Raw genomic sequence first — 27511 nt, forward strand, 5'->3', positions numbered from 1 at the left:
TGGATCTGAGTACCACCAAGTGTGCTTCCTCCCTCCTCAGTGGAGCTTAGAGGAGAGAGATTCTGGCTCTATGGAGGAAATAAGTTTGCATAACCCAGAGCTGTACAATGGTAGGATGGATGAGCTCTGGAGTAAGTGCCTTCTCTCTCCCTGCACCAATGAGCCTCTCAGAAGGAGCATCCCGGTGGCCAGTGGTCAGAGGGGAGGGAATCAGGATTCCTCCATCAGCTGGGTGTCCACATAATTGAGCTGAACTCACTTCCTACCTTTTCATTCTATTGCTTCCTGTGGTCTCAATGCATGTAAAGTATCATTCCTTTTTTATTTTATTTTTTATTTTTGCAGCGGGAGAAACTGAGACACTGAATTTAATTGACTTGCCTGCTCTCTTGTGTACTGTATTAAGGGACCCAGCAGCCTTTCCCATCTGTTGGATAGACCTCAGGGGAATTCAGATTCTGGATGATGTCTTCTGTCTCTCTGATCTCGGGTCTATTTATTGATCAACAAGGGGAAAACCATCTAGCAAACACAGGCTAAGTCGTATGCATCAGTCCCCTGCTCCTCCCTCCCTTGACACTGAGGGAGTGTCTTCAACATTCAACTCACCCTGTTTTTATTTTCCCCCTACCCCCCGCCCCCCCGAACGACCTGCTGTATTACCAGGATACAGTGATCAAGCAAGAGAGTCACCAGGCACCATGTTGGAAGGGATACTGAGCGGGAGCGCTGAAGAATTGAGATTCCATCCAATCACCGAACCCGTTCCAACCTCTCCTACTCATGCAGGCTGCAAACTCACCTCTCTCCTGAGGAGGCCTGGATCAGAACCTGAGCCTCAGAAGGGAAGGGTGACGGGGGAAGGGAAGGCAGAAGAAGCAGAGAAAGCTTTTCCCTTTTTATTTTTAAAGCCAGTTCTATTTGGGGAATTTATTTATTTTTTTGTGTTTGTCTCTAGGGGTGAAAGGGCTCACAGCAATGGAAACTGGAGGTCACCGATTTATTGCTTCTCCTCCGGACCAATTGGCTTGGTGGTGAGTATCAGCTTCCTTAGCCTTTCTCACCCAGGACCTCAGCTTCATCCAGCCCTAAGAACTCCCTCTCTCCAGGACCTGCAAAAACTCAGCTCACTACTGGGGGTGCCAAATAAATGTATACAAGTGGACACTTTTGTCACCGTTGCTCAAGCAGTAGTTTGCCGTAATCAGAAGAGTCTGGACGCTGATGGTAACCACTCTGAGCACCTCTTGTAATTGCAGAAGTCAAACGTGACTTGTATTCAACTTTTGTTATCGGTGTATATTGAGTATTACAATTTTAATACAGTTTTCCTTTCTTAACATGTGTATACATTGTTTTGGCACCTTCTGTATAGTCAGTGCCGGGCTCCGCCCATCTGAGGCTCACGTGGTTATCCTTATAAAACACCATTTCCTTTTACCAACATGTGCATTTCTTTTTTAAGGACCCAGAAAGCTTTGGAATGAAAGGACCTAATTGTCAAAGGAAAACTTTTTTCCTATTTTTGTAAGATTTTTCATCCTATCCAAATATCTTCCTAAAGGGTTAGGTTTTTCCCTCTGTCCACAGTCAAACTCCTGGGCTTCCTCTAAAGAAATGTTTCCTTGTTCTACTATTATTCATATTGCAAAAGTACGTGTGCATGAGCACGCCATGGATTTGATGTAATTTTGCATCTTTTTCTGGAAGGAACGAGAATATCTCAGCAATGGTGTGGAGCGTCTCTAAGAGACACTGTATCAGTCAGGATTGTCTAGCGAAGTAGAGCCAGGAATTGGCTGGCATGATGGTGGGGCTGACAAGTCTGAAATCTGTAGGGAAGGCCCCCAGACTGGAAACTCAGGCAGGAGTTGATAGTACAGTCTTAAGGCAGACTTTCTTTCTCTTCTGGGAAATCTCAGTTTTTCCTCTTAAGGCATCCAACTGATTGGATGAGGCCCTCCCTCATTCTCTCCTTTACTTAAGATCAACTGACGACAGATGTTAACCACATCTACAAAACACCTTCACAACACCTAGGTTAGTGCTTGGTTATGTCCCTCGGGCCTATAGCCTAGCAAAGTTGGCATAGAAAACTAACCCTCACGGGCACTGCCAAGGCCTCGCATTTATGCTTGCTAACTCTCTCTCAGGTTCATTCACGTCTCTCCATAACTCCACTCACCACCCTAATCCAAGCTGCCGCCAGCTCTCCTGGATCAACGCAATGTCTTCCTAATTCGGGTCCCTGCCTGTGCTTTCCCCAAGCCACTCTCTACCCTGCAGCCAAAATGACCTTTTCAAAATGTGCACCGGATCTTGTTCTCCTCTGCCTAGAAATCAGTCAGTCGCGCTTGCCTGGGTCTAGGAGCAGTCACAACTCCTTAGCACAACCCAGTGGCTCTGCTGGGTCTGGCCCCTGCCCACTTCCGCACCTCCTCAGTTCTCTCTGCGTCCCAGCCGTACTCGCCTCTCAGTCTCTTGTGTGCATCCTGTTCCCTCCTGCCACAGGGTCTTTGCAAGGGCTGTTCTCTCTGCCTGAACAGCTGGTTCCGCTTCCCGGGCCTGGGTAACTCCTACTATGGCCATCAAAGTCAGCCGTATTTCCTTTCTCCACCACCCTGATAGTTCAAATTCTCTAATTACATATTTTCATACCCCACACTTCTCCTTTGGAAAACGGATTGCACTGGACAGTTTACATTCATTTGTGCGATGGTTTGATGAATGTGTGGCCCCCACAGACATTGCTCTGTGAAGATGGCAGCAATGAGTAACTTGTTCGCCACATATGTAATGTCCTGTATGGTGCTGATACATGGAAGTTACTCAATAAATATAATCAACTGAATACATGAATGCATTGTCCAAGTTAGGATGGAAGTCACGGAAGGATGCTGGTTATAGCCTGCTCTTTCCTCCAACCCATTTCCCATTCTTCTCCCCATATATTGAACACAGCCAGTTTCCTCTGACTCACAGCCTTGTATCACAGTTGAGCACTGAGACTAGGAGTTTTAAAAGTGGCCAGGAAATCATCCATTGACTACATTTCCACTCATCTGGCTGCTCCATTGAGCTTGTTTCGCAGCTAGAGGAGAAGACGCCTCCCATATAATGCCTAGTGTCTTCCATCTGCCATACCGTTTTATAGTTTTGAAGACAGCGCCAATATTTTAAAATCAGGAGATTTCATCTAAAACATAAATGTATGACTTCTCATTTAAAAAGAAAAAAAATATATCTGTCTTCCCTGGGCCTGTTGCCCAGTATGCCAAAAATCGACTCGAGTTGAGCAGTGACTGTCCATCGGAGAAAGGACAGGTGGTGACCTCCAGTTCAACGCATTCCCGGAGGGTCCCCTCGGTCACTTAGATTATCCACCTGGCCCCTGTGTACACTGGAGTTGGAGGCCCCTGCTGTAGTTACAAGCTTCAAACAAGCTTACTCCTTTTTCTCTTCTCTCTAAGGAATTAAACTCTAAGGAACATGTTCCGGGGGGAAAAAATTCAGTATTTAAAAGTTATTAAAGAGCAATCTGATACCGGGTTTATCGATGCTTTCTTTTATAAGCCATGGCTGACCTCAGAAAGGCCAGTGGTCTCTACCATTCATTTAACCCTGTTGTCATGGGCAGGCCAAGGATAAAAGGAAGCTATGAATTTACAGGCAGATTCTTTACAAAAACCAAAGCAATTGTTCTATCCGTACATCGGTTGCTTTTGTCAGTAGAATGGGAGTGAAAATATTTAGCCAAACTGACGGCCAAAATGGCACAGTCTGAAGGCCATCCACACGAGTCTTTTATGGGCTGACTTCTCCCGGGAACTTAAGTAAATTCCCTGAGCCTGTGACCTTCCATTGGAAACAATACAAAGGGTCGTTATTTGCTTGATTCTCATGCTTAAAGGGGGGGAAAAAAAGGGAAGTGCAGATGAAAGTTAAAAATAGGGCATGTGAATTTAATGCGACTTTCTCTGGGATCATAAGTCTGGTGAAAGGAAATAAAGAAGGAAGAAAAAATAGACAGCGTATTAAACGAGCTTCCTGGAAGAATGTTACTTGCTCACCAATGTTTATCCAGAGAACTCCTCAGACTAATTCTTCATTAATGGAAGTGTCCTGGATTATAAGTAGAAGCCATTCGAACATCCTCAAAGGAACCTGAGAACTAAGAAACATTTCAGGCTTAGGGATATTTTCCCTGTTCTGCTCATCAAGAATTACTCTTCTTCCTTATTATTAAGGTTTTGTTTTGTTTTTTTCATAATAACTGTAACACATACATAAAATACTTCCACCTTCCTGGACAGTTACTTTGGGTCATGTGACTGAGTTAGAAAAGAATACCCACACCATTCCCAATTTGCAGGGGTCCATAGTAAAAGGGGCCCCTTCTACTTTGCAAATATGATTCACTTATGATAAACAAAGATTGTTTTCCGCAATTTGGTCTCGAGGGAGGGCTGAATCTAAACTTCCAACTCTGCCTCTGAAGCATTATTTCAATCAGGGAATTATGTCGCAGGTGGAGACATGTCCCTGGGAAAGAAAGCATCTGCTTCCATACAAATGTCATCTGTAATAAAGAAAGATGGGGAAGCCATGTGATCCAGGAATTGGATTGCATCCATATCAGATCTGCTTTTCAGTTGTAAAAACAGTAAGTTACTCTCAATTATTCTTATGCGCTCTGTGAAAACCTTTTCTTAGCTTTACCAGGGATCAAAAAGAGACGTGAGAAACTGGCAAAGGCTTTAGAAAATGATCAGTTCTGAATTCTGCCTCTAATTCCAAATGCCACTTCCTGGTTCAGAAGCAAGAGGCTTGGGGGAAAATAAGTTTAAGCTCATAAAAACACTCAAAGGGCATACTGGTCATCAAACAGCTCTGAACAAACTGCATTTGCAAATGAATCCAAAAACATGTGGATTCAATTTTCCTTGAAATGCCCAGAGGTTAAAAAATTAACGGTGGGGTGGGGGGGGTGGATGTTTGGCAGAAAGAGCCTGAGGTTTGGCTATGTGCACAAGTTTCTGAAAAATAAATTGATTGTTTTGCCAGAGAGAAAATACTACCTGGTCCCCCTTTTCAATCACATCTTTAACTTAATTACCAATGGCCCCAGTTCTCATTGTGCCTGCAGAATGGACATAAGAGTTGAACTCATTTGAAAGAGAGCAAGTTTTATTTGTTCCCAAGTTGGCTTTGTGCATGGCTGACCCAGAAGCTCAGTGCTCTCATGGGTTTCAACTCAGTGACATGGTGGCAAGAAAACCATCTGCTGGCAAAGTCATTTGTCCTCTGCCTGTTGCCTCCCATCTGTCTCCACTCATCAAATTGTACCCCTCTTTCTCCTTCCGCCAAGCCCTCAAATAATACTTTTTTTATGACCAAATAAACACAGGCAAATGTGGAACTGCTTTAGAGCAAATCCAAACGGTTTCAAAAAGATCATGAAAATAGAGTGGGGGGGGGGGGGCGGGGCGGGAAAACTACATCTGTGAAAAAGCAGTGATTAGCCTTAAAACAATGTGAGAGGCCAACGGCGCAGAGTCCCATTACGAGATGATGTGAGGTTCCTGTAAGTGGCTGTTCCTGGTCTCTGAGGTAGCAAAGTTGTCACATGGTTCTGTTGTTGCCATGGCGATAATCTGTAATTGTGCAGAAAATCCACAGAACTCATGAGCAACTCCTTAGTGGATTGGGCTGAAAGAAAATCAAACCCGTGAAAGCCCTGAATTGATGTGGTTGTGAAAGTGCGTTGGACAAACTGGTCCAGTTTAAGCTGACCTGATTGTGCGGATTTCCTACCCCGGCCCCGTCGAGCTATGCTGAACTCCCTCTTTGTGTACATTTTTTTCACACGTTTATGTTTATAACTGGTAAGAGGTAAAAATCCTAGTCAACGAGGGAAGTGCTTCAGCTCCCTCCTTAGAATTCTGAACACACAGTTTGGAATGCACAGGATGGGAATTGTAGCATTTTCAGCTACAACATTTTTAGCATGTTTCGGGACTTCTATACCCTTGACTAACACGGAGGACCAGGGCCTGTTTGTACATATAGGTAAGAAAACATTAGAGTGTCCACAAGGCCAGGCAGGTATTTTTCCCCTAACAAAGGCACCAGGGACACCCTGGGCAGGAGAGTGCCGGCAAGGATGTGTTGTTCCCAGGGTAGCTTGGCAACAGAGTACACACACATGCACCACACACCCATCTGAGGGCGTGCCAAGACTGGCCTTCTTTCAGGCTAGCTAATACAAACCATGCCCCAAATGTGGCCGCCAAATACAGGGTAGGTAGCCTTTCTCCCTCGTGCGCTAGATGCTGTGTGACGTTTATGTGTGTATCAGCCGTCAACCCGAAATGGTGGAGGGCAAGAGTGAGTGTGGGGGCCCCTGACAGAAAATGGAGCAGGAAGAGCAGCCAGACAAATCGCTCTCATGTTCCAAACTTCAGTGAGCATCCCATGGGAAGGCGGCTTCCGAGTAACTCCCACGAGAACATCTGGATGAAGATGGTCACGCCAGGCCCTCAACCCAGACTCATTAGCAGTGATGCTTCATGTTTTCTCATTTATTTATTTATCCTCTCATGTACCACAAGTATGATTTCCTTTCCTCCTGCAGTTTTTTCCTACTGAGAGCAAGCAAAGGAAGGTGGAGAATGAACATCAAGCTATGCATTAGGGTGCTTTCTCTTGGATACCCTCTTATTTGGGGTTACTCAATTGCAGGCAACAGAAACTCTGCTTAATTTAATCAGAAAAGAGTGTCACATACGAGTGTGGAGGGCTCATGGATTTGGGGAAGGGCTTAAGAATCAGGATAGGAATCTGACAAGTCAGGGGTTGGGGTAGCAACAAAAAAAAATGAGCCGTCTGATCATAGTTTGCTACCAGAATATTTAGCTTCAGCTATTTTTCTTTTCGGTCATTTCTCTCAAGAATCAAAGTCTTGGGAAAAAAGAGTCTCAATGGCCTAATTTGGATCATGAACGCAGTTCTCTCTTGGAGTGGGAGAGTTGGTGGACAGGAGAGGGAAAGAAGGGGGGGGGGGTCGTATCCCTTAACTTAGAGTCTCACCCAGATTCCAGAGTGAGAAAGAAGTAATTTCACAAGACAAAAATTAAAGTGCACTTGTGGAAGGAAGGAGCTTGGATATTGCGACAGTCATGGTGGTGTTGGCTTGGTGAAGAGAGAACCCAAAAACAAATGTCCAGCATTACAGCTCAGAGGGAACGTTGAATAGGGGACGTGTCAATCAACTGACTTACGTTAGCATGCCTTGCTAAGCAAAATGGGAGCACAAAGGTAGGTAGATGGAGAACAAGTGAGAGAGTCTAGAAAATATTGTGTTTGGCATCCTTTTCCAGAAAGAGTATAGAGAAAAGGCAACGACCCGCTCTGACACCAGCCATGCTAACGGGGCAGACTTCCTGCTGGTCAGAGCTCCCGTTAATGTCCACTTCTCAGCACGTCTGATTATGGGTTGAAGTTGACCGATCCGCAAACTACTCAATTATAAGCCCATCTTCTCCCTGTGGTGCCACTAATTAAAACAGGAACCGTGTTGGCACTCAAACACTCCACAGAGTTCTACCTCCTCAAAACTGAATTAGTCACAACAATTAGCCGTTGTCAGTAGAATCCAGCCTCCCTTTTCCTTTTTCCAACCCCTTTCCTGTTTGGTGTGAATTCATCTCTGAAAAACCTTTTCTCAGGATTATTGTCCCCTTCCCCCCACCCTCCCATACCCTTAGCTGTGAGAAAGGAGCACACATGGCAGGGGCTTTGAAATGCAACCTCAGAATGCAGTTATATGGAAATCTCAGTGTTCTGGAATGCTCTGTCCTTTTGTCCTGCCAAGCACCACTTTTTTCTAAAATCACATCGTGAAGGCTGTGCCTACATGCACTTCATTTTTTAAGAGGAGAGAAACAGAAGGCTTGGCTCCGTATTTACCATTTGCAGGAGAGTTCTTCTTCAGACAGCTGGGACAAACTACAGCCTTTTTATTTTTTTTCCCCCTGTCTTGATAAACATAATAGGCCGCTGTGGTAATTTCAGCTGTAAAAGCAGTCTCTATAAAGGATGGTGCTTCACGTGCAAGAGTGGAGAGAGAAGAGATACTGAGAAGAAGCATGGTGACAGGCTAGTGGAACAGAGCAGGCGCGTGTCACACAACCGTCGAGCATATCTCAGACTCTTGAACACCAAGTCCATGGTTTCCCGACCAGAGAGGGGACCTTTTCTAAACTGTTCAAGGTCCAGTTCAAATCTCCATTAGTATTGTATTAAAATTGATTCCCTTGGCTAGAAACAAGGTGACACTTCTGGCATCCTTCCAGGGTGGCTGCCAATTTAGCCTCCAGCAGGAAGCTCCCTGCCCACGTAGCTCTTCAAGTCCCTTCTCCCTTGAAAAGAGGCAACACTACATGCCCTTGCCTGTTAACACAAGCGTTTCCATTTAGCATTTGATGACTCCGTTGTTTCTTCCCCAAAAGGAACTTCTAAGTGTCTCTATCGATATATTTTCTTTTCAAAACAACTGCGCACATTGAAAAGTTTCTCAGAAAGGCTGTTGGCACCCAATGGGGGATGGACAGAGCAACCTCAGAGTCATTGCAGAAATGCAGTATCATAAATGAGAATAGAACATAAGTAAGTGTTCCCTATGACACAAGGAGAAGTGCCTTGACTCTAGTGTCAAAACGACTTTGGTGTCCATTCTGAAATTCTTGTTGGGTCTCGGTTTCCAAATCAGTAAAATGAAAATAGTAATGTTTTTCTCATATGGTTCTTGGGAGAATTCAATGAAACAATACGCACGAAGCACTGGGTTTGTTGTTTGTCATATAGAAAGTACTCACTAAATGGTGAGAGTTTTTATTAGCGATTTGCATCTTGGGTAGAACTTCTGAGCACGTGACCAGTCAAAATGGGTGAGGGGGAAGGAGTGTGGACAGGCGTACGGCATACAGCACTGGACCCCTGATGATCCGTGTGTCCTCATCTTACCCAGATCGCTTTGCCGCTTTACTCCCTTACGCCTTCGATGTGGTCATGTCTTCTCCTACCTTGGGCAGGCTGTCTATGATGAGACCTGGGAGCTGCAGATGACTCATTAAGTCTCACTTCTTAATCAAGGTTCTTTATCCCACATGGCTTCAAGGTACCAGTTGCATAAGAGAAATGGAGCAGGAAACCAGGAAACACACACACACACACACACACACACACACACACACACACGCTAAACCAGAGTCATCCTGTTACACATCCAGACACAGACGCATACTCTTAAAGCTAACACTCAATGTCTGTTCACTAATTATTCCTTGATGGGATATCCTGGCAAAGGAGATCATTTTGTACATGCCACACGTTACAGAATGATTTAGGTTGGGATGACAAATTGGTATCAGCACAGCTCAGGTCAGTTCAGAGGTGGAAGGATGGAGTCCACCAATGGGCAGTTTTTTTTAACCTGGTGCCGTTCTGACAGTCCACACTCATTGCAGGGAACAGGGGTAGGCTAACAAAGATTTTAAAAGGAAGACAGAGCAATATTAGGGAGTGGTGGGTGGGGAGCAGGAAATAGCCTGGCTAGCTCTTACACAGGCTCAGGTTGCTCACTGTCATATACAATAAATCTGCTGAAAATGTTAAGGCAATTAAATAAAATAAAGAGAATACAAATGTGGAAAAAAGCTATTGTAATTGGATATTCCAGAACTCGAGACTCAGGCATAATGTTTTTATAATAGTGTATATAAGAGAGTGTTCTATTCAATAACATAACAAGGATTAAGTAATTGAACAACATGATTTCAAAATATTTTCAGGGTTGGATCTCATGTCCTAGCATCTCAAATACACACAGTTCTAGTTGTGGGAATATGCAGTTAGGACAATGAGCTCCAGCCCACAGAACATCTGGCTTCAGCCAATGTTCCCGATCCTTTGTTTTTATAAGCAATAAATTTGGAGGGCCAGGTTTGCATGCCTGGGTCATTTGATTTCCTTGATGCACCAATAATTTTGCCCACTTGTTATGGCTGGTAGTCAGAGGTACCTGACTTCAATCTGCTAAGAGTGGAAATGGTTCTGTTCTTTTCATTTGGTCACTTAAATATTTTTTAGATCCCTGGTGCCTACATAACTCTCTGTGATGGGTCATGACTCAGTCATTTACAAAAATATTTATGGAGAACCAACCATGAGGCAAGTCCCCGCTTTCACAAATTTACAATCCAGCAGGGGAGACAGACATTCGACAAATCCACACCTAAATTGTTATTTGATTCTAGTTGTGAAGAAAGAGTCCAGGAAGAAGAGTGAGGTGTCATGGGGGAATGCTCACCTGGTCTAGGGGTCAGCCAAGGCGTCTCTAAGAAAAGCAACATTTAAGACATCAAAACCAATGGCTGACTTAGCGAACAGAACAGGGAAGTGGTAGGAGGGGAGAGGGACATTCCAGAGAGACAGATCGATGTGTGCAAAGTCCTAAAGCCAGAAGGAGTGAGACGTACTGAGGAACTAGCCCCCCAATCTGGCAAGAGTGTGGGGAGCTACAGGGATGAGCGTGAGGAGGTAGGCAGGGTCCTCTAAGGACCAAGAGTAGTGGGGACCTGAATCCTGTTCTCAAAAGTACCATTTAATGGAGAACCAACTGCCTCTTACAAGTAAATTGTGTTGATTAGGTTCTCAAAAAATCGTTATCTAATGCATAATCGCTCCTTGCAGTTTCTTCCCACAACTGGCAAAAGAAAAAAGAAACACAATTCAAGGCTGTCCTATTTCTGGCGGGTTGGTACAAAGCATAACACATTTATGTTGTCAGTGTATCCCAAGTTTCAGTCATTCATGACATGGATGAGTGTCAAGATTCTCCAAAAAAACAGAATATAAATATATATAATTATCAGGAGTTGGCTCATGAAAATACAGGGGCTGAGAAGTTCTGAGATCTGCAGTTGGCAAGCTGGAGATGCAGGAGAGCCAATGGTGTAAACTCCAGTCTGAAAGCTGGCAGACTTAAGACCCAGGAAGAGTTAATGTTACAGTCTGAATCCTACAGCTAGGAATGATCAATGTCCCAGCTCAAACAGTCAGGCAAGAGGAATTCCCTCTTACTCAGCCTTTTGTTCTCTTCAGGTCTTCAACTGATTGCATGTGGCCCACCCACATTAGGAAGGGCAATCTGCTTTGCTAAATCCACCAATTCAAATGTTAATCTCATCCAGAAATGCCCTCACAGACACAGCTAGAGTAATGTCCGACCAACCGTCTGGGTACCCTGTGGCCCAGTCAAGTCGACACAAAATTCACTGTTATGCAGCCCTAATGATTTTTGCCACACTCATGTGACATTCATAGACAAGTTTATATAATGTTCTTTTTAAAACATTATCCTCTTTTTCTTAAATGAAGTTATTTATAAATGGAACATTCAGTCACCACTGTAAGTGGAACGTCAGGATGACCTGCCATAAATTGAAATGATACATAAAATAAGTAGAATGATCGCACAACAGTGCCACTACACACTTGACAATCACCGTGGTCTGCTAGACTTCTTAGCTTGTGGCCTCCTTTCCGTTATATAAAACGAGAGATTAGCAGGAGTTAGAATGAAAAGATATGCTAATACCAAACTGGGACTTTTCCTCGATTCTGTTGATTGATTTTAAAAAGAATAGAAAAGGAAGCATCTTTCTTACTGTGCAATAGTGTCAGTAACATCATGTCACTGTGCCACGTAAAAACATCCACGAGGCACTGGGGGCACTCAGCACACAATCCGAGATACAAAGCTATCTTCTAGACAAATGTGATACATTTATCTTCTATGATCTATAAATGTAAATAGTCTTCATTCATTGAAGGAAAGCAGACCAATCCTTACCATGGCCCTGAATGTGTACCTGACTTTTTAGGAAATGTAGTACATACTTTAATACATTAGGCAGTTTTTCTTAAAGACAAGCATTGTTACAGACAAATACCTCAGAGATCCTTTATCTGGACCCGGATTGGCTCAGGTGGGCCTTGAGACTAAGCTGACCAGCCAGAGAGAGTGACCACAGGGAGGACCCTGCCATAGGGCTGGGCAGACGGGCTTGGTGTAGTGGAGTCTGGGACATGTGGGGTTGTGGGTGACCACGCAGAGAGGTCACGTGGAGCCTGAGAGCGGCCACAGGAGGACTTGAATACATGTCCTCATTTATCTGATGTGGTGGAGAATTTTATGAACATCTCCCAAGGTTTTTGGTTTTATTTCACTTTGTTTTAATGCAAAGGCTCCTCTGTATTACCCCACGCTTAGTAAGGCAATCAGTGCTCGCCTGGTGTTGGAGAGGCCAGCCTGCCATTTCTCCCTCCCCATCCGTTATGTAGATTTAGAGTAGTTCTGGTGAAGAGGGGGTGATTTTGAAACCAGGGTCCTGGAGAGGGAGGGAGGCAGCATATGAGGGAGCAGGAGAGGTGTTGTGGCACAGACTATGGATCCAGACAGACTCGGATATGAATCTTGGCTGTGCCACAGGTTTGCTATTAAATCTAGGAGACATCACTTCATCTCTCTGTGCCTCGGTTTACTAATAGTAATAATACCAATTTCATAAAGCTATTGGTAGGATTTAGAGAGATAATGTATGCCTGTAAAATGCCAAGCTTAAATTAGTTGCTCAATAAATAGATGTGATAAACTTGTATTATTCCCTAATCTCTTTCCCATGTTTCTTGAGATCCAAAGCAGGGTACTTTACTGGGTACAGTCTGAGAGATAATAGCCAGTATTTACCAAGTTCTTATCAGTTAGATGATTTTACTGCATGTAACCAAAACCTGACTCAAACCAGTGTCAATGATACGAAACTCTACTATCTCATATAACAGGAAATCCAAAGAAAGGAGGGGTAGTAGCAGTGATGCAATCAGGGACCCAGCTCTATTTCTCTATTATTTTCTTGGTTCTGGCCTACTCTGTGTCTCAGCTTTCTCCTAAGACTGGTTTCCCTCTTGGACACAAGATGACTGCCAGCAATAGCTGAAGTTACATGCTTCCTTGCTCACAGTGAGCAAGGAAAAAACGTCTCTTTCCACCATTCTTATTGAACTGACATGGGTCATGTGCTTTCCCCGAGAATAATAGCATGCACTGATTGGCTGTTTTTCAGGAGTCTGGGGTTTTGATCCAATCACTGGCATCCGGTTACAATGACCACTTAGTCAAACCAGAACCATCTCTGAACTTGGGGGATAGGACCAGCTTCCCCTGAGTTTCTTGGGCTGAGTTTTGATAGAAGGAATGGACAGCTAGCCGTAAAGGAAAGGAGAGCCAGATATGTTTACTGCAGTTTTCTGCAGCCAAGAGACTGTGCTAAGCATTTCGCATTTATTATTTGATCTTCACAACTACCATAGGGGACTACTTTTTGTATACAGAAGGAAGAAGAAACGAAGAGAGGTTAAATCACTAACTTGCTCTGTCTTTCGCGAGGTTGACAGAACCAGAATGCAGACTCAAGCCCAAGGGATCCCAGAGCCATGCTCCTCACCTCTTTGTCCCCTAGTTGGCTGACCTCTTTGGGGAGATGGGGGGCTCACACTTTAGTCTCACAGTGTAGGACATCCAGGATCCTGGCACTAGCCCAGTGAGGTGGACTCATTTTTACCCCATGCTGAGGAATAATGGGAACATTCTGGAAAGAACTTGAGCTCAGCTCTCAGGTTTCCACAGTTATTTGTCTGTTGTTACCAAACACTAAAGACTTTAAAAATTCACTGTGGTCATATAGGCAGGAAAAATGACCTCATGCTTGCAACCGCAAATCCAAAAAGCTCTGGAATCTGTAAGACGAACTGCATTTTAATTAGAAGGGAGAAAGGAATGAAGACGTTTCTTGGATATTTTTTCAAACCCTCCCTTGGCTTGCCTTCAGGCCAAAATGTGACAAGTGCCCTAAATCTGATAACAAACACACACTTCTGAAATCACTGTTAGCTTTCCTAAAAAGAAAAAGAAAAAAAAATTCGCATTAGTTTCCTGTTACCAGTCAGAGTTCAAGAATGTGCCGCCTTGAAATACAGCACACGAGAACATAGGAAATCAACCTCCATTAAATATTAAAAAGTAAAAATGGAGCTCTCAACCCATTTTCCTCTCTGCTGAGAAGGTGTTTTATTATGTCAGGTCCTCACAACTTTGAACCAGGCAATATTAAAAAAGGCTTGCAGTTTATCCTTAAAACCTAGTCATTGGTTCTTGGTCATGTGTTCCTCTCAACCACGGGGTCAAACCTCCTAGATGATGATGACGTTTTCTCAACTGACAGTGGAGCGCAATAATGCAATATCGAGAGTTACTACCGCCCATGGCTTGTAAATAGCAGTTCTTGGCCTTTGGCGCAGTAGCTGCTTAATCAGAGGGTGGTGGCAGGGCAACGCGAGGAGAGAACTTTCATGTTCTATGCTTTCCTGAGAAGCTCATATATATTAGCTCACTCAGTACGCTCAACAAGCCAGTGTGACATCTGTCCCATTTTATAGATGAGCACAGTGACATCTAGAGAAGTTAATTAACTCTATCTAAGTTAGCATGACGTCAACTGCAACGAAGAGGATATGTAAGTAAGGATCGTAAAAGCAAGGATCTGCACCTTTTCTGTGAAAAGGTAGTTAATAAATACTTTCAGCACCTCAGGCCATAAGGTCTCAGTCAGGATCACCTAACCACTGTAGAATGAATGCATCCATAGATAATACCCAACCAAAAGGTATGGCTGTGTGCCAATAAAACTTTATTTATAAAAACAGACATGGGGCTAGATTTGACCCTTGGTTCATAGTTTGTTGAAACCTGGTTTCAAGCAATGCTTCTCAAGCTATCTGAGAAAGAACCAGCTAACGTTTCCTCTAATTATTAGCATATCGTGAATTGATACTTCTGTAAAATGCAAGAAAATTATTAACAAAATTTGAACATATGTTTATATATTTTTTTATTATTAGATTCAGTAGACATAAAATGACTCCATCAAACTATTGTGAAAGTATATAAACATTCTCTGTTTCTGTCCTTCACATGGACCAATAACAAACAGTCCATGGAATGACACCATTCTACAATTGACACTTTGTGTAGCTGTGCTTTAAGGGTTAGGATATTTATTATCTCACTTAGCAATAAATCCAGAGGTGGGCAGGTCCAGCTACTTAACCATGTTATCAAGGGCCCAGATTGTTTTCTACCTCTCAGTTTTTGATTCTCAGCTTTTATCTGTCTTCCTCGTTTAAGATGGTGGCCACCGTCGTCATTACATCCTCACACAACGGTGTCCAAAACAGGAAGGAAAGAGGAGAGGGAAAGAAGGCTTTCTACGTGGGCTACTGTTTCTCTGATTAGGCAGGATAAATTTGGACCAAGGGGAAGTCTGCTCCTGTGTTTCATTGGCTCCGGATCACATGACTCGTACCTATAACCAATCACTAAGAAAGCATACGAGGGAGCCCAGGGCTAGCTTAGCCCGACTGTGAGTGATCCCCTCAGACGGAGCGCAGAGCCATGTGATTAAAATTGGGAGTTTGTACATGAAGGAGGTTGTCCGCTTCAGGAATGTGCTTGATGAAAGAAACATAGCTAATTGTTTAAGACCTGGGTCTGCCGTCCTGACCTGTTCACCTCACCAACGGTGCTTCTTCTGAACGTTCCAGTAATCTATCCCAGTGAAAGGCTTCTCCTTCGACTGTGTTCTGGCTTCAGGATCTGTATTCATTTAACCACTTGTGTGGAGCTTTAAACATTATAAATTTGAACGTCTGTGCTTACACGTTTGTATCACTGGTTTGTCAGAAGATGGAATTTAAGCCTGAGGATGGTGCTTGAGATTATGCAGCAAAAAGAGGCAACATCAGAACTCTGACCCAGGGGTTCTGACACTGTCCAGTGTGTTTGTCCCAAGGTACTTGACCATTTTTTCTGCACGGATCCATCAGCAGCATGCAAACAATAGCCAGCCACTCTAGGCAAAAGGTCAACATAGACAATTGTTGGTGTCAATTGGCTGGTGGTGTGAGCAGAAATGATCCACTTTTTTTTGCGTTTTTTTTTTTTTTTTAATCATGTTGAGCTGGACGGTCTCATGTAGGGTGACCAACGGCCCTGAATTACCTGGGACTAAGGGGCTGTCTGGGATACAAGACTTCCAGTTTTAAAACCAGGACAGTCCCAGTTTTCTATTTTAGAACAGAAGTCATCTCAGGAAAACTGCAACAAGCTGGCCAACCTCGTTTCTGGCCTCTATCTACTGTCAAATGTGCTTTTGTGTATTTTTTGGCATACTAAGTTCACAGGCCCCTAACTTTCCTAGAAAATCAATCAGTAATGTGTCTAGTTTCATCTTGTGAATGACATTGTTTTCACAATTCAAACATCTAAATTAAGAGAAACACAGACCCATCTTAGATATTCTTTGCTTCTTCCACACTGAGGATTTCCATGGGAAAGTTTTAGAAATATTTTTCCTTGATTGGGAAGAGAGACATGCAAGAAGACCATGTAAACTCATATTTCTGCTTCTTTTCTGTCTTCTCTCAAGCCCAACCAGGCACATGGCAGCAGGTCTCAGAACTCACTCTTGAGCTGAATGGATTTAAAGATGCTTCACCCTCTCCCCTGGTTATCCACTACTGGTCTTGGACTGTCTGACAGAAATCACCTAGTGCCCTTTAAAAAATAAAAATAAATTAAAAATTCCTGTGCCCTACACTATACCTATAATGGGAAATGGGGGTAGGAGATGGGTTTGGGGACCCAGGGACCTATACTTTCCATAGAGTTCCCCGGGTATTCCTGATATGCTGCCAGCTTCAGAAGCAACTGGCTGGAATATGTCAGTCACCCTATCTGACAACTAAAATTGTAATTATGCTGTTCAAAGAGAACCGTATGGAATTCAAAATTGCTCATCTTTGCCTTTCTTCCTCTCTCTCTCCTTTTCTGCTTTTCTTCCTTCTTTTCTTCCTTTTCTTCAATCATAGCAGTTCCTGTGAACATATGGGGGGCAATGAGACTTACAGATATTTGAAGTGAATTTAAATATGCCTTCTAAAAATTCAGAAGGCTATTTGCCACTTAATGGCCGTGGGGGCATGAGGCTTGAACAAAAGCTCGGAAGAAAGAGATCTCTGGGTTTATCCTCACCAAGGGACATCCCAGGCTGCATTAGTTTCCCACTGTCATCACTCTAGTTTTCTCCTTCTTATGCTTCCATGGTCCGCACCCACCTGAGAATCAGTGGACAGAAGGAGATTTGATTTACATCGCTCGTTAGGCCACCAGTCTTTTGGCTGAGCCAGGCAACAGAGATGAAAATTAGTGACAATTCACATCCTTGCTTCCTATAATATGACAAAAGCAAGCCCCATAGCAGTAAAGGTTCTCATTAAGGCCTCTTTAACTGCTCAGACTGATTCTATTTTTTAAGCCACCAGAATAGTTAATACAATGTGTGGGACAACACAATTTCCATTGGGGCACAATCAAAAAGGAAGCTTCTCCCTGCACTTTCTTTAATCTCTCTTCTTACATCAACCTGAAGCAGAGTGGAGGTCCCCCCGGGACTCCCGCTCATCAGCCCTGCCTCCTACAAAGGGGAGATTTTGCCTAGACAGCTCCAAAGAGTCCCGATTCAAAGGTAAAACAATTAGTACACATTAATCATCATAAGGATGGTACTAAAAGCATAATCCTCTTAGAACTGCAACAAATTAAACTGCAAGTAGCAATACAAAATCAAGCAGCAAAAGACCACACAAGCAAAGAAGATGAGAGGACACCGCTCTGAAGCCCCAATTCTCTCTGCCAAAAAGGGCCCCCAAGTATCCCCTATCTTTGGTCTTGACACAAAAGTTACCCTGCCTTCTTCAGTTGCCTGTAAAAACCCAAAGCTCTCCATACTGGCGCCATGTAGCCATCTCCTCACAATTCTAGAAGCTTTGTGAACACCTGGGAGCTAGTTACAGTCTGATGTCTGATGGATTTTCTAAGGGTGGAAAGTTGCTCCACAAGCCTGGAATCAGCTCACCATGGACTCCTCCAGGAGGAGAGAAATACCTTTCTTTTCTGCAAAAGGAGGATCTTTGTTCAAATTTCCAAATGGGGCCAGCCAACAGAGACGAGCCAAAGTTTCGTTTAGACAACAAATATCTGCTTCCTTCATACCCCACCCGATGGCCCCTTTCTCCTTCGTTTCTCTTTTTTGAACTTTCAGCCTGTGAGGTGAGAGCTGCCTGGAAAGAAAAGCCTCATCATATAATAAGGAATGCTGTTCGAATAAAGAATACAGGGTGTTGTCACACCCACCCCATAACAGCAGGAGGGCATGTAGGCTGGGTCCGCCAACAGGAAAAGTACAGTATTACTTACCACGGTTTAAAGATATGCTTGGAATCCAAAGGTATCTTTCCTCTTCTCTCAAGTTGCCCTTCATGGCCCCTCAGTGTTTTCCTTTGATCTCCCTCACTCCCCTGTCCTTTTTACACTCTCCCAGGTTCCCAGCCACCTCCCAGTATCCCTTGTCAAACGGACAGTTCCATTTCAGATCAGCTTCTTTCTTCTTTGAGCCAACAAGGCTCTTTTGCTCTGGATGCTCAGAGCATCAGAGCAACAACTGGGCACCAATAAACTCGTGAGCTTCTCTTTTGCTCCCTCATAACACAACTACGGCATTATGACGTTAGAAGAGCTCATTCTCACCAAAAGAAGGGAAAGGAGGATAAGGGAATGCAGAGAACAGAGAACCCACCCTGCCACCAAAGGTGTGTGGACCTTGCTGTTTATCTCTTTTAGTGAAAAGAGAATCACAAAAGAGAGGTCAGTGCTTAAAGAAAGAAGTTGCTGGTGGACTTTCAGACTAGTGTGGGGACTATTAGAGGTAGATCTATCTTCTTAGAGTTCTCCCTGCTTATAAACTTAGAAGTTCTTCTAGATATCATCAGATTTCTTACTAGGGAGAGACCCAGTTTAAAAGTTCAGTTCCTTTCATTTATTTTTGAAGCTCATACTCACTACTTAAATGTCTGCGATTTTAAACTATCCATTTTTGTTCTTACCTTTTCCCACATTCTTCCTCTCACTACATCACACTGGAAACAGATAGCATGTGCTAAGAGGAAGGCCAAGGATTCGTTGGCCTGAGTTGAGACTCAGACTTGCAAACTCCCCCAGAGTTCTCCTAGCGCAGCGCTATGTGTCCGTGGGACATATTAGGGAGATGTGGGGTGTACCCACCCATGGCCAAGTTCAGGTTATGTGATTATGAACTCGGTGCCATTTCCAAAATGGAAAATATTCAGCTTTTGATGAGATTATTAGCTCTCCTCCTGTCCGGGTCCAACAAATGAAAACCAGATTTGCATGTATAAATAACAATCAAGTGCTGAAATGATTTATTTAGTAAAGTTACTGTTTTGGAAACTAAAGCAATGTGTCATGTCAAGATCCAATCTACCCTTCACTCACATGGCAAAGGAGACTTCTCCGGGGTCTATTAGAAAAAAAAAAAGTTGGAATCCTATTAATAGTTTACTCCTGCCATGTGAGAATTACAGTGGAATCCAACTCTGAGAATAAAAGCTTGAAATAATGTTTCCGAGAACATCCTGGTAGTAGCGCGTACTATTTCTTGTCGTGTTCAAGACACACATGAATAACTCTCCCCAAGAAGGAAAGGAACGGAAACAAAGCAAAGGGCGACATATTTTCCCACTGTGTACATTTCCTTCCTTCGGTAGAAGCAGTTAGCATTGGAAGGCAAATTGTATGGTCATTACATGTCAGAATGCTGACATGATGACAGCTTCAAAGGTACATCCGGCTACTCTTGTGCGTGGTCTTTTACGGAAAGACAATAGACATCGAAAATCAAGCACTGCATGAAACAAGTCTATGGAAACCTCAAACCAAGACCTGCGCAGGGCTGTTTCTACGTAAATTCTGTGGAGGTTTCCGTGCCTGGGAATTGCATTGTCTAGGATACTCCGAAGACAGCTATACAACTCGGATCTGAGTAGCATGTTAGAGCTGATGACTACAGCTAGTGTAGAACCATCTGCAGCTAATTCTTGTCATCCTCTTGGCATTAAACCATGGCTTGTACTTTGAATCATTGCTGTAAATGCTCGGGGACCTCACGGTGATGCTACGCAGTATAAAGTGGACAATTGCTAGTGCCAACCCGGAGCCCGTTATGAGGTCCAAAGACCAGAGGGCAGACTGGAGCAGAGGGAAGGGTGATGCCTGAAACCAAATCCCACGATTATTTACCAGGTGGATGGCTTTGAGCTAAATTGTTTCATTTCTCTGAGCCTTAGTTTCTTCATTTGCAAAATGGGAACCATAATATCTAACTTGCAGGGGCACTGAGAAAACCAGAGACACTGCATGTGAAGTTCTAGGCACCTAGTAGGGACTCAATACCGGGTACCGTTTGTGTAGGTGTGTATGTAAGTATGCATGAATGTTTATTTATGTATTTATCTCCTTATTTACTACAGCACCCAATTCATCCCTTTATAGCAGAGACTATACGTGTGGGGTCTCAAGACACATGGGAAATTATAAGCAGAGTGTTGTGCAGACACGCCTTTTCCTGGAGATGAGGGTTCCGAACTTTCATAACATTCTTAAAGGGGTCTGTGATCCAAAGAAATATTAACATCACCGCTTTCTGAATTGGCCTCACTTAAAATGCTGATCCCACAGCATGAAATGAAAAAAAAAAGTTTGTAATTTGTGATTCTTTATTGGTATATGTATGCTCTACCTAGTTGTCCTCGCCTGTCAGGTTCTGCGTGTGTGTGGATATGGGTGTGTCCGCCTGGGTGTGCATGCTTGTGGGTTTAGGGAATGCTAATTTTATAATGAGCCCCAAGTTTACTGAGAAAAGACAGACCCACTGGGAGACCAGAGAAGTTGATGACAGATGTGCATGTGGGGCCGAGCCTGGGATGCGGTGGGAAGAAGATCATGGAGGCAGGAAGCAGAGGAAACGTGGAGGAGAGAAGAGCAGGGGCAAAGCTGAGAGCCCCCTGGGCTCCATCTGGCGGGGGACCCAGTAGTGACAAACCCCACTGTGGAGAATCGCTACTAGGAGAGTGTGAATGGGTGCCAGGAATGGACAGGGGAATCAAGAGCGTGTGTGCTCTCCTTAAAGGAGACACCATGACATGGAAGAGAGAAATCAATGCCCAAGGTAGAGGGAAATTGTATACATTAGATGAAATGAGTGACAATCCAGCAGGCAAAAGACTCACAGAGATTTAGAAGCAGACGAGAAATGCACAGACCTGCTGCTTCCCACGTCAGCTGGCTTCTTCCCTTGGCTCAGGTCCTCGTGGTTTAACTCACTCAAGGGCCATGCGATGCTGGGTCCACCATGGTGAGGAAAGGTCGTGTGCATCACAGGGTAGGCATGTGTTACCTGTTGTGCTGGGTAGGGGTGAAGACAAGTGCTTGAGTTTTAAAATGTATGTGTGTAAGTCCTCATGTACACATATGCACACATACATACATACATATGTGTGTGCACGTGTATTAGTCAAGTTCTTGATCAAACTTCTTGAGCTTCTCCCCCACGGGATGGAGCTATGTGTGTGCATGTGTACGTATCTAAATAGCAGCAAACTTGTTTCAATGTTTACTAGTTGCTAGGCACTGTGCTAAGAGCTTTAAAGCTCATTCCCATTTAATTCCTAAAGCAACCTTATCAGATAGACATTATTATTGATTTTCATTTTACAGATGAAGAAACTGAGGCTTACTAAGGTAAAATGATTTCACCAAGATCACACACTCAGGAAACTGTTCAGCTGGGATTTCAATGGAAACAGTTGGATGCTGGAGACTGCTGTCTCAACGGCAATACTGTTTAGATTCCTAGGAAAGATGGAGTTGATTTACAAAATGCTAGGGCAATAATTTAAGCAGAGGACAAGAACAAGGGACTCGGGTCTGCAATGTGAGGCTGATTCTGAATCTCATGGAATCATTTCATGATATATCCCAATGTAGAAATGTGACATCTTAACCTTGTCCTATACTCTGCTGTGTTTTATTACTTCTCTGTACACTCAGCAGCAGAACTCTAAACAGAGAGGAGAGGTCACCTTAAGAAAAGAGAATAAACCTATGGAGAGCCCCTTTATTTTTCTATACCAGTCTCACAGGTCTGAGAAAGTCAAGGACTTGATATTTACCATTCATTGGCTCTATACAAATAGAGATCCACTCTCAGAAGCCACAAAAGCAGAAGAGAATGAAGTTCATCACCTTATAGTCGTCCTGCTGGTGTGGAAGCACTTGCCGGAGTTCATCTTTGACGGCTGCGGGTTAGTTCCTCACAAGCATTGTCAGGCCACCAGCAGGGCGGAAGTGTCCCTTCTCTTATGAACTTGGAGAGTGTCTTGACCTTTGTAGATATCTTGCAAAAGAAAATCAGTATATTGCATATCTCTGAAGACTAGATTTTGGTGAAGTTTCTCAAAAGTCATAGAGGCTTCTGAATACCCCAAAATTCATCAAGTAGTACACACTCTTCTGCCTCAATTGCTTGTATCCCCTTTCTTTTCTCCAACCCCTGCAGCTTCCCCTACCTTCCATATTGGTTCTCTCTCTCTCTCCCTCTTTCTTACTCACTAATGAGAACTGCCTTGGAACCATGTTAATACAGAGACTAGATAGCACCCGCCTGGGAATACACAGATTTCCACTGTCTGAATACAGCTGCTGAACTATTGGAGACTTACTTGGAGAAACACAGACATTATAACACGTTGATGTGGATGGATGCTAGTAGCCATAAGCATACAAAGTGCTATTCACTTCTCTGCTGAAGTTTTAGATATGCTTTGAGGATAGCATAGAAGTCAGAGAAAATCAGTGACAGATTGAGTGCATAGTAAATGTGTGTATTTTATTTGTTTGTTTATATGTTTTTTTCTGGCCAACAAGTATTCTCCATCATTTCTAGGTATAGGAGCTGTTACTATTGCTCTTACTATTACTACAAATTACTATTACTAAAAATACACGTCATTGTTATCACTATATTCCCAGCTCCTAAAACGACGTCTATCATATAGTTGGTACTCCATAAATATTTGTTGAAGAAATGAAGAGACAGCTAAGTGTAAATTTGTATCCCTAACTAGATGGTCTTATCCATCTTTGAGGCCCTAGTTCCTTAACACGGTGCACAAGCTTTGGTCCATCTGAACAACTGATGTGAGCTCCTTCTGTAATTCCTGAGGAGATGGGCTGTGGTGCTCCTTAGTTATAAGAGCAGCCCCAGGCTAAGGTTTCCTGTGGGCCGTGTGGGACGGAGCGGGGAAGAATCGATCGTCCCTACTCTTCCCGGTCCCACATTACCTTGGCTGACAGTTCTGCCCTTTGGTTCATCAAAATCTCCTCACCAGGACCCTCCAACATAATCTCTGCTGTATAGTGAAATCTTATTTACATACCCACGTCCACCTTCCATCCCAGGAAATATTTCAATTTGAACAGGAACTTCACAACTCAGGGCTTTTCTCCAAAGGAGAAGCTCTACTTTTGGGAAGTTCAGAGAATAGACAAGCTTAACGGGGGGCTATTTGGAGGCAGGTGGTTATTCTTTGCCTCCAAATTCTATCATTTTCGTACTGTCTTGTTCTATCTCCACAAAGACGGAGTCATTTCCTGAGCCACTATGGTGATATTTCCTTTACTGAGGGGAGAAAAAGACCCCAGGGGAAGAACCAGACCAACCTAAGTAAAAGAAATAAGCTCTTAAAGAACCCCTTACGATCTTCCCCCACTTTCTCTCCACCATTTCAAATCAGTGTTCCTGGCAGCTTCTCTTTAGAAGAGTTCCACCTCTTTTATGATTTCTTATGAGGAAAAGCAATCCCACTTGGAAAAAAAAAGGCCTTGCGACGAACATATTTGAAGACTACATTTTATTTTTAAAAGAATTTTTGTTGAAGTTGTTTATGTGGCCTCAGTCCTTGGAGAAAATGTGACAGTGTGCGCGCGTAAATGAGTGAAGTTCTCCGGGTACAGGATGGTAGTCAGTGATGAATGAAATTCATCGCAAATATTTTTTCTTTGTATACTACTCATAGCGAGAGTATCAACAGTTTCTTTATGTATAGATGATGCTCTATGTCCTCTTGTGTAGCTCTGAAAGCAGCTCTCGACCAAGAGTCAGGAGCCCTGGGGTTTAATCCTGGCTCTGTCTTCAACTTTCCTAGCGGCCTGGGCAAATCAGTTAACTTTTCTAAACTTCAGTTTCCTACTATTTAGAAAAATATTGTTATAGTTTATAGAATAAAAGCTCTGGCTGGAGCTTGACAGTCTTAGATTCCAGCTAGACTCTTACAAGCTACCTGATCCTGTGAAACTCGTTTAACCTCCCTGATCCCTTTATAAAGTGGAGATAATGAAGCAACTATCTCACAAGTTTACATATGAAGAGATATAACCTTTAGGCTCCTGCTTCAAGGTTGGCTGTAATGGGGTATGTAATAATCCAGAAGAAAGGATAAATTACGAAAACCAACTTTTGAAAACAAAAGGGCTGTAGAAGAAACTCAAACTAGATAAACTGAAATTTCAGAGATGGGGGATCCCTTTATAGGAAATCTAATGGGCACTAGTAGTTTTCTTACCTGGAGGCATTGTAAATTCTAGGATTAGCCTAAGGATGGACTTAAACTAAAGTAGGGGTTTTATGGAGGATAGATCAATCAGCAGAGGTTTTGACAGTCAAGAGCTGGCATGATAAACTGGAAAACAGGGGATCCCCAAACACAAGGGAAAATTGCAGTGTTTATAGTGTAGCCCATTGTCTTAGTTTATCTGGGACTCAGGGGATTCCCAGAATGTGGACCTTTAAAATTTAAAACAAGGAGAGTTTCAGGCAAACCAGAATTGATTGGTCACCCTAGGTGTTTAGAAGAAAACGTCCCACTAGAGGAAGGGAGCCTACAAAAAATATACAACCTATCTCTTACTCAAGACATTTGCTAAATATCTACTTGCATAAGGTGTGGGGCTAAAGAACTAAATTCAAAATATGCAAAGGTTACACTTTCAGAGTTGAGGAAATTGAGACCTCAAGATTCCCAGTGAAAAATCAAGGAAAAATCAAGGGCCATGGCTGAGGAACCAAAGATGGAATAAGTCTTACTCAGACAGCAACCCAATCACAGCTCAACTAATCCCTGATGGGGTTATACTGATCAATTCCTCATGTCTCTAGCAGAGGAAAGCAGAACCCCTATTGGTAGAAAATATCATATGGAGACTCTGTGGTTCTTTTGTCTCAATGTTCAGCATGGAATAAAAATTACTAAATCAAAAAGAGGCAAGAAATGTGAGCAATCATCAAGAAAAAAACATACAATAGAAATAGAGGAGAAATCATTGAATAAAAAACATTGACTCCAAAGGAAGACAGGAAAGCAGGAATAAAGAAATAAAGAATATGTGTGAAAAATAGAAACTGAAAGCCAGGGAGTGTCATAATTACAATTAAACTAAATGGATTAAATGCTCTTTAAAAAATGAATTTGTTAGAAAAGAACAGACTATATACCATTTATAAGAGATACAAGATAAATATAAAATCACAGCTAGGTTGAAAGTAAGAGGATAGAAAGAATATGTATCATTAAAATAGTAACAAAGGAAAGTTAGTATGGCTATATCTATATTGAACAGAATATCTTACTGGAATATAACAATTCCTTATTAAGTTGTTAGCTCAAATAATTAGAAGAATGTTATAAAAATCTGAAATCTAAGGATTTAGGATTTTAGAATCCTAATTTAGGGATGATTCGTAAAATTTTGTACTATTTCTTTCAAGTTACTTCTCAAAATTTACCGTAAAAATTTGGTTTTATTTGCTCAGGTAAATTTTTCAACTGATTATATATATATATATATATATATATATATATATATATATATATATATATATAGTCATGTCACACATCACAATTAAAGCAAGACTTTATTTGTTCATTAACTATTTTCACCTTGGATTCCCTAAAATGTACCAGGTGGTGGAGTATGAAGAACTAACAGCATGCTTAAAATTCAAGCAGCTGTGGAAAATCAGAATTTAGAAGGTTAATCCTTTACATTGTTAAATCCTCTGTGTCTATGGACATTGAAACTTAAAATCGTAAGGGAGTTTAGATCTCTGCAGGCATCTGCTCATTTTACGAGTGAAGGCAGGGTAGTCCACAGTGGGTAAGAAGGATAAAGGGTAGCTCCCGAGCCTCCTGACTCATTGTCCAACATTCTTTTAACTTCAGTATCATGAAAAGTTTTATGAAACTCTTTAACAAGTATTTTGGAACATTTACTATATAAATGGACTAGATCTGGTAATTGGATATAAAATAAAGAGCGTGGCCCTGCCGCCAATAGACTTGCAGTCTAACCAAGAACATAGACCTCAAATTTACAAAAAGAATGATTGTTGTGTGGAACGCTTAATGAGTGCATCAGGATGGAGTGCACTCTTACAAGAGTGGGATTCCGCCTAGTACAGTTTTCATGGAAGACTTTCTGAAGGAAGAGGATCAGAGTTAAGCAGGGAAAGAAGAGAGGGCATAATATTGCAAGTGGAGAAGACGGGTGATGACTTCAGAGACGAAAGAGTTTGGAACCAAAGCACCTGATAGAAAGCCAGTGTAGCAGGACTCCAGAGAATGTGTCCGTGTGGGAAGGAGGTTCAGGAAGGGAGGTTTGACAAGACTTGAGATCGTAGGGGTAGAAATCATGGACCAGATCATGGAGAACCTTATAGGGCTTGCTAAGGATTTTGAAACAGTTATTTGGAGAGCAATTAGATACCACTAAAGGAAGGGAGTGTAATGTTCAGATTTACGGTGTGTGTGTGTGTGTGTGTGTGTGTGTGTGTGTGTGTGTGTGTGTGTGTGAAAAACATGCTCTGATTTTCAAATCTGGATGATTCATGAGGACAGAGACAACATTTTTCTGGTACAACATTGACTCCTCAAATCCTAGCACAGTGCCTGACGCGTAGACAATAAATATTTTATTAAAGAGTGAAGGAAAGAAGAAAGGGAGGGAGGGAGGGAAAGAAGGGAGGAAAGGGTGGAGGGAGGAACAGTATGGGAACTGGGTTGAGGCAGAATAAAGTGGAAGTGGAGGACAGTTCAGATGCAATGGATGTCCAGGTAAAAGGTAATGGTGGCATGGAATTGATGGAATAGGCGGTGGCAGTAAAGATAGGATAAACTGTACATCTCTGACAAATTTGAAGGAGACAGGCTCAACGTAACTTACTGCATAACTTGCTAATGAACTGAATATTGTGGCTTAGAAAAAGGTGTCAGTGGTGATTTCCAGTTTCTGTTACGAGCACTTGGGTGCATGGAGCTGCCCTTTATTAAACCAGTTAGGAGTAGTTTTGAAGAAAGATCT

The 27511-nt window shown here is 42.8% G+C and overlaps 1 long non-coding RNA gene across 1 annotated transcript in view; it reads left to right on the forward strand.

Annotated features, from left to right (window-relative positions):
• The window catches only part of LOC109451629 (uncharacterized), a 450797-nt gene that overhangs the window by 362603 nt on the left and 60683 nt on the right, over positions 1–27511 (forward strand). The window contains exons 7-8 of the long non-coding RNA XR_012489526.2: positions 959–1034; positions 4529–4663. This is a non-coding gene — a long non-coding RNA (uncharacterized LOC109451629). The remainder of the gene's footprint in view (positions 1–958; positions 1035–4528; positions 4664–27511) is intronic.

This window comes from Rhinolophus sinicus, chromosome 5 (genome assembly GCF_057876585.1).
Source record: "Rhinolophus sinicus isolate RSI-liver-muscle chromosome 5, RSI-T2T, whole genome shotgun sequence".
NCBI lineage: Eukaryota > Metazoa > Chordata > Mammalia > Chiroptera > Rhinolophidae > Rhinolophus > Rhinolophus sinicus.